This window comes from Rhagoletis pomonella, unplaced genomic scaffold (assembly GCF_013731165.1).
Source record: "Rhagoletis pomonella isolate Grant_MI unplaced genomic scaffold, Rhpom_1.0 Rhpom_scaffold_00006, whole genome shotgun sequence".
NCBI classification, from domain to species: Eukaryota; Metazoa; Arthropoda; class Insecta; order Diptera; family Tephritidae; genus Rhagoletis; species Rhagoletis pomonella.
In genome coordinates this window covers 11,669,108-11,675,810 of record NW_023458560.1, presented here as the reverse complement: position 1 = coordinate 11,675,810, position 6,703 = coordinate 11,669,108, and the positions used below count along the sequence as shown (strand labels likewise).

The following is a 6,703-nucleotide window of genomic DNA, read 5'->3' as shown; positions in this document are numbered from 1 at the left end:
GAATATCTATCGTCTCATTAACTTTCGTTGTTTGCCTCCTTGTATAAGAGTAACTGATTGTCCGGCGCTCTTGGGAAAAAGTAATTTTAATATTCCGCGGAGGAACCTACGTTCTATGCTGAAAATGCTAGAACAAATTATGCCCATAACTCGCCGATTGAGCGTGCTATTAATGAATTTAATCAGATCTCAAATTCTATCGAACGTGATTTTTCTTTTCAAAAATAAATTTTTAAGAATATTTTAAATTCTACGTCTTAGCTTAAAAATATTTGTTAAATAGTCTGTAAGAAATTTTTCTTTCATAGACTAAATACGAGATAAATAACTAAATAAAACTATTATTTCCTTATTTGCTTGAGTTCTAAGCTTCCATATCTGTTTGCATGAACAGAATTTTCCTATGCTGACGAAAAATATAGGTTTGCGAATTTAAGCTACCGAAAATGTTCCTAAATTCGCAATAATTCTCAAACGCGAGCCAATTTGATAAAACGGAGGGTATATTCGGAATCAGGGTCTAAAACACACCCAGGAAATATGAATTATGTTCTTGGTTTCTTCATCTGTAGACCAGCGAAGTAATCAATAGAACAATTTATACGTTTGTTGAAAAAATGTAATTGGAAGAGCAACCCTGAACTATAATAATAATAATAATAATAATAGATTGGCGCTTACACATATGTTAGTGTTTGGCCGAGCTTCTCCTCCGATTTGTGGTGTTCGCCTTGATGTTGTCACACAAAGGGGAGGGACCTACAGTTTTACGCCGACTCCGAACGGCGATTGTATTTTTATGAGAAGCTGTTTTTCATGGCAGAAATACACTCGGAGGTTTGCCATTGCCTGCCGAGGGACGACCGCTGTTAAGAAAAAACCTTTTTCTATATTTTTTGCGATGTTGCTTTGACCGGAGCTTGAACCCAGGTGCTGATGAGTGAAAGCGCGCACTGCTTACCACTATACCACAGCGGCCGAACTATAGGATTGCCAAGATAGTTGCTCGTTCATGTGATTTGGGTTTCCGGATTACTTCTCTAATATAACAAGTAAGAAAGTCTAAGTTCGGGTGGTGCCGAACATTAAATACCCGGCGCAAGTATTAAATATATGTTTTTTCACCTTTCTGAAAGCTACCGCTAGATGGTAAGCCGGGGTGTATCAATTTTGAGTAAATTAGCGTCCTTAAATTTCGAAATATTGCAGTTTCAAGCATTTCTGAAATTAACCGTTGTATGAAAAGCGGCCGTAATTTTAGTCCGATTTCAATAATTTTCAACGTTTTGCTTTTATGTGGCAAGCACAATAAAAATACCGAGTTTGGTACAAATTGGTAGAACGAGATACATATATGTGATCATAAGTGGGCGGTGCAACGTATTTCTTGGTAAAGAATTGTTGCAAGCATAAATTTTGAATAAATTAGCTTTAATATTTACTGATTTATGGAAGATTTTGTATTTCTCTAAATTACCGTTATGTGGGATGTGGGCGTGGTTATTGTCCAATTTTTTAAATTTAGTATGCTGTACCAAGGCCAACAACTGTGCCAAGTTTGGAAGAAATTGGTACAGCGGTTACCAAGATATACACATGTAACCATAAGTGGGCGTGGCTACGCCCATTTTCCAAAAATTTACAATATTCTTATTTGTCGTCTAAAAATTGTTGTAAATATCAATTTTGGGTGAATTATCTTCTGTAGTTACTAAAATATCGCAGTTTTCGTATTTCCGAAAATTACCGTTGTATGGGATGTGGGCGTGGTTACAGTCCGATTTCACCCATTTTCAATACCAACCTACCTTGGATTAACGGAAACCTACATACCAAATTTCGTTGAGATATCCCAATTTTTGCTCGAGTTATCGTGCACACGGACGGACGGACAGACAGACATGGCTTAATCGACTTCTCTATTCATTCTAAGCATTTATGTATACATTTGCCTATATCTATCTCGATTCGTTTTGGCTGTTACAAACAACCGTTATGTGAACAAAATTAATATACCCTTGTGCACAAGTGCGCTCGGGTATAAAAACCCAAACCGTTTTCCTAAACCAGGAATTTGTAACAAGGATTCGTCTTATCCGACCAGTGTGCTTTCTTACACTTGGTGACCGATGCGCGTTCTCTTGCACTCCAAATTAAAGGATAATATTTTACAGGCCTGCAATTGACCTCATAAAACAAAATATTTTCACTATTACAAAAAGATTAAATGAAAATAAGAATTTCCACCCGGCCTAATAAGTATGTATATAAATTAACTTTTGAATTACTGCTGTCAAAAGCGGCTTTAAAGTCGGCAAATAGGTGGTGAGTGTCGATTCTTTCCTCGCGGGTTTTTCTAAGACTTGGCGTATCGTGAATACCGGACCATAGACCAAGTATTCACGATACGTGTCTAGAGTGCAAGGGGTATAGCCGTTGAGCTGGGTATGCAGTTACAGTTCCATGGGCTATACACAATCCCGACTATTGCGTCCTCGTTCGCGCACTCCAGTGAAGAAGCGAAGCAATGCCTCGGATGAGACCCCCCTTGCGATTACGACCACGGAAACGTATAAAGGACTACGATTTGAGGGCATGCACCTGGAATGTCCGGATCCTTAACGGGGAAGGTGCCTCTGCCCGGCTGGTTGATAGCTTTGTAAGAACAAAATCTGGCATCACCGCCATCCAATAAATGCATTGGACGAGCCAAGGTAAGCAATGCCTGGGGCCTAGCGACGTCTACAACAGCTTTCATGTAAAGGAGCGCAAATTCGGTGTTGGATTTGTGGTGGGAGAGAGACTCAGTCGCCGAGTACTGTCGTTCACCCCGGTGGACGAGCGTCTAGCCATAATCCGCACGATGATGGGGTATCAGGAAGCTGCAGAGAAAAAAGATGCCACCTACAGAGCCACGCTGCGATCGGGCGCAAAGCGCGCTATGTGGGACCGCTATAGGGATCTGAAGAGGGAAGCGAGACGTATTTGCCGCAATAAGAAGAAAGAGGCCGAAACACGCGAGGGCGAAGAGCTTAAATTGCTGGCCGACAGGAAGAATGCCAGAGAGTTAGGCAACTTACGGAAGGTGTCAAGACCAGGGCATACTCCTGTAAGAACAAAAATGGCGACCTAGTTACCGATGTTCAGAACGTACTTAAATTATGGAGGGACCAGTTTTCCACCCTACTGAATGGTAGCAGCACGGAAAGTTGTGGAGAAGAAGAACTCGAGCCCCCAGTTGATGTTCCTCTGCCTGAATATGACGAGGTACGAATAGCAATAACCCTGCAGCTTTGATGTTTAGCTGCTGGAGCTGACAGCCTGCCAGCTGAGCTATTCAAGTACGGTGGCGAGGAGTTGATAAGGTGCATGCCTCAACTCTTGTGCAGAATATCGTCAGATGAACGCATGCCCGACGACTGGAATTTAAATGTGCTCTGCCCAATCTACAAGAAAGGCGACCCTGCCATTCGCGCCAACTACGGCGAGATCAGCCTTCTAAGCATAGGTTACAAGGTCTTATCGAGCGTCTTGTGTGAAAGATTGAAGCCCACCCTCAATGAACTGTTGGGGCTTACCAGTGTGGCTTTAGGCCTGGAAAATCCATAATAGACCAGGTATTTACAATACACCAAATATTGGGAAAGGCTCGTGAAAAAGGATCGACACTCACCACCTATTTGTCGACTTTAAAGCCGCTTTATGTCTGAATTTAGCATCCCCTCCAAACTGATACGGCTGTGTAAAATGACATTGAGCAATACCCCCAGCTCCGTCAGAATTGGGAAAGACCTCTCCGAGTCGTTCGCCACCAAACGGGGTTTCAGACAGGGCGACTCCCTTTAATATGACTTCTTTAATCTGATGTTGGAAAGGATAATAAGAACTGGAGAACTGAACCGCTCAGGAACAAGAACGTGCAATTGCTGGCTTATGCCGATGACATCGACATCATCGGTAACAAAAACCGCAAAGTCTGTTCTGCCTTTTCCAAGTGGAGTCAGGAAGCAAAGCGAATGGGTCTGGTAGTAAACGAGGACAAGACGAAGTATCTCCTGTCATCAAACAAAGAGCGAGCACATTCGCGTCTTGGTACCCACGTCACTGTTGACAGTTATAATTTCGAGAAAGTAGAGAATTTCGTTTACTTGGGAACCAGCATTAACACCGATAATAATGTCAGCATGGAAATCCAACGCAGCATAACTCTTGTCAACAAGTGCTACTTTGGACTGAGTAGGCAATTCAGGAGTAAAGTTCTTTCTCGACATACGAAAACCACACTCTATAAGTCGCTCATCATGCCCGTGCTGGTATATCGCGCAGAAGCATGAACAATGACAACATCCGATTAGGCGGCTCTTGGAGTATTGGAAAGAAAGATTTTGCGGAAGATTTACGGGCGTTTACGCGTTGGCGACGGCGAGTACCGCAGACGATGGAACGATGAGCTGTACAAGCTTTACGATGACATGGATATAGTGCAGCGATTTAAAACACAGCGGCTCTGCTGGCTTGGCCATGTCGTTCGAATGGACACCGAGGCTCCAGCTCTGAAAGTATTCAGCTCTGAACCCGCTGGTGGTAGTAGAGGAAGAGGGAGGCCCCCACTGCGATGGAAATACCAGGTGGAGAAGGACTTGGCTTCACTTGCATTTCAAATTGGCGTCAGTTGGCACAGAAAAGAAACGACTGGCGTGCTCGGCAAAAATCGCTTAGTCGGCTACAGCGCCAAATAATAAGAAGAAGAAGTCTAGAGGAGCCCTAGATATTTTACTACCTCGGAAAGACTTATATATGTAGGTGTACACCTGTTAACACTGGAAGGTTTAGATTGTATTGATAGGGTTGACATCCAGACCCTGAAAAGTGCACCATTCAACAATCTTATTAGAATTCGACGGTCCGCTTCAGACTTTACAGGGCTAGAAACCCTTGTTAGATCCCCTATAAGCGTGTCTGTTTTCAGTCATATGTTTTTGAGAAAAATATACCGTAGTAATTTTAAAATTTCAAAATTACATTTCTCGACCGAAAAATGAGATATTCGAGCTAACTCAACGGCACACAGTGTGCTTTTTTAACACTTCATGCGAATTAATCGTAGCGCTTTCGACAGAAGCAATATTTTGATACGGAACAAAATGGCTTTGAAAGCTAATATAATTGCCTTTTAATAAAAAATATTGCCATTGAGCCTCAACACTCCTTGACCTTAAAAAAATTGGTCAAAAATATTGTTCTTCGAAAAAAACATGCAAAATCCAACGGATATATTAAAAAAGTAATTTTTTGTACTTTTTATTATACTAATATTATAGATTTTGAGACGAGAAACACGATTCCACTGTTTAAAAAACGAAAAAAAAAAATGTCTACCCCTCAATTTAAAAAATTCATTATATATTGCATTTTTTATGATTTGCATGCAGCTGTGCATCCTTCACACAATTTTATATCCCTCGAACAACAAGTCAGTTTATTCAAGACCTTTAATTTAAGCCAATGTAGAAGTCTGAGCGCTAAATTGTTACGATTCTGACATTTCATTCGACATTTAAGGCATTTAAGGGCTCGATATACAAATGCAATTGGTTAACCCATTGATATTTTCCAATAGTGACGGTTTTTGAAATCGTTTCCCAATTTTAGACAAACTATAAATATTTTGTTTTATAGCGGCTTTCTCAAATGTTGTTAGTAGAGTGATAAGGTCCATTTTATGCTTTAATGGCATTATTATATTTGAAAATGAAAAAAATAAACCTATTTTAGCTTGTGACGTGTAGGAGAGTATTTTGTGATGAGTAAGGGTCCATTTCACCAGCGTGGCAAATGCAGCGGAATTAAAAACAAGTACTTTTGAAGCAAAAAACAAAAGTGACTTCAATTCTCATATAAAAATTTAAGATGATCGTTAATCTATTCGTGATCCATTGATCGCATTTAAACCAAATTAGAATGGGACCACCTGTGAGGAAACACCTTTCCTTTAAAGAAAAAATTATAGAAATCGGTTAACGTGGTCCAAAGTTATGCGGTAACATACATTAAAAAAAATAAATAAATAAAAATAGTCCGACGAATTGATAACCTTCCTCCTTTTAGTGAAAGGCAATATTTATACCGCTATTGGATGATATTTTGCTCGATCTCCGAGAAAGATTGCCGAAAGAGACATTCAACGTTTTTGATTTGAACTTATTACTTCCTTCTAAAATTGGGAAATATAATACGCTAGATGAAAAAATTATGCTTTCTATTGCGTAAAGTCGCTTGGAAAACGATACGAAATTTTCTTAGAAAAAAACGTTATCAATTTGGGAGGACAATATAAAGTGTGGTCAGAACGATGGACAATTAAGGTAAGCGAAAAGCAGCAGCAACAGTAGTTCTTGGTAAATGCGACGAATATACTTTTCCATTGATTGACAAACTTCTTCGCTTTCTGGCCACATTTCCAGCTAGTAAGGCTACTTCATAAAGAAGTTTTTTTAACCCATCCCCGGTTAAAAGCATGGTTGCGTAGTACCATGAATGAAGAAAAACTGATAGGTCTAGCGCTTTTACTCGTACACTTAGATATTGAAATTGACGATTGGATATTTAAATTTGGGAGCGGATTAGAGCCGCAGTTGTTGCCTGGTATCTAATAGGAAACGAAAAATAAATGTAATTTTCCATTCATAAGCATCCTTAAGAA

At 40.1% G+C, this 6,703-nt stretch overlaps 1 protein-coding gene across 1 annotated transcript in view; it reads right to left on the bottom strand.

Moving 5' to 3' along the window:
* Positions 1–6,703, bottom strand: part of LOC118740410 (facilitated trehalose transporter Tret1) — a 24,027-nt gene that overhangs the window by 13,274 nt on the left and 4,050 nt on the right.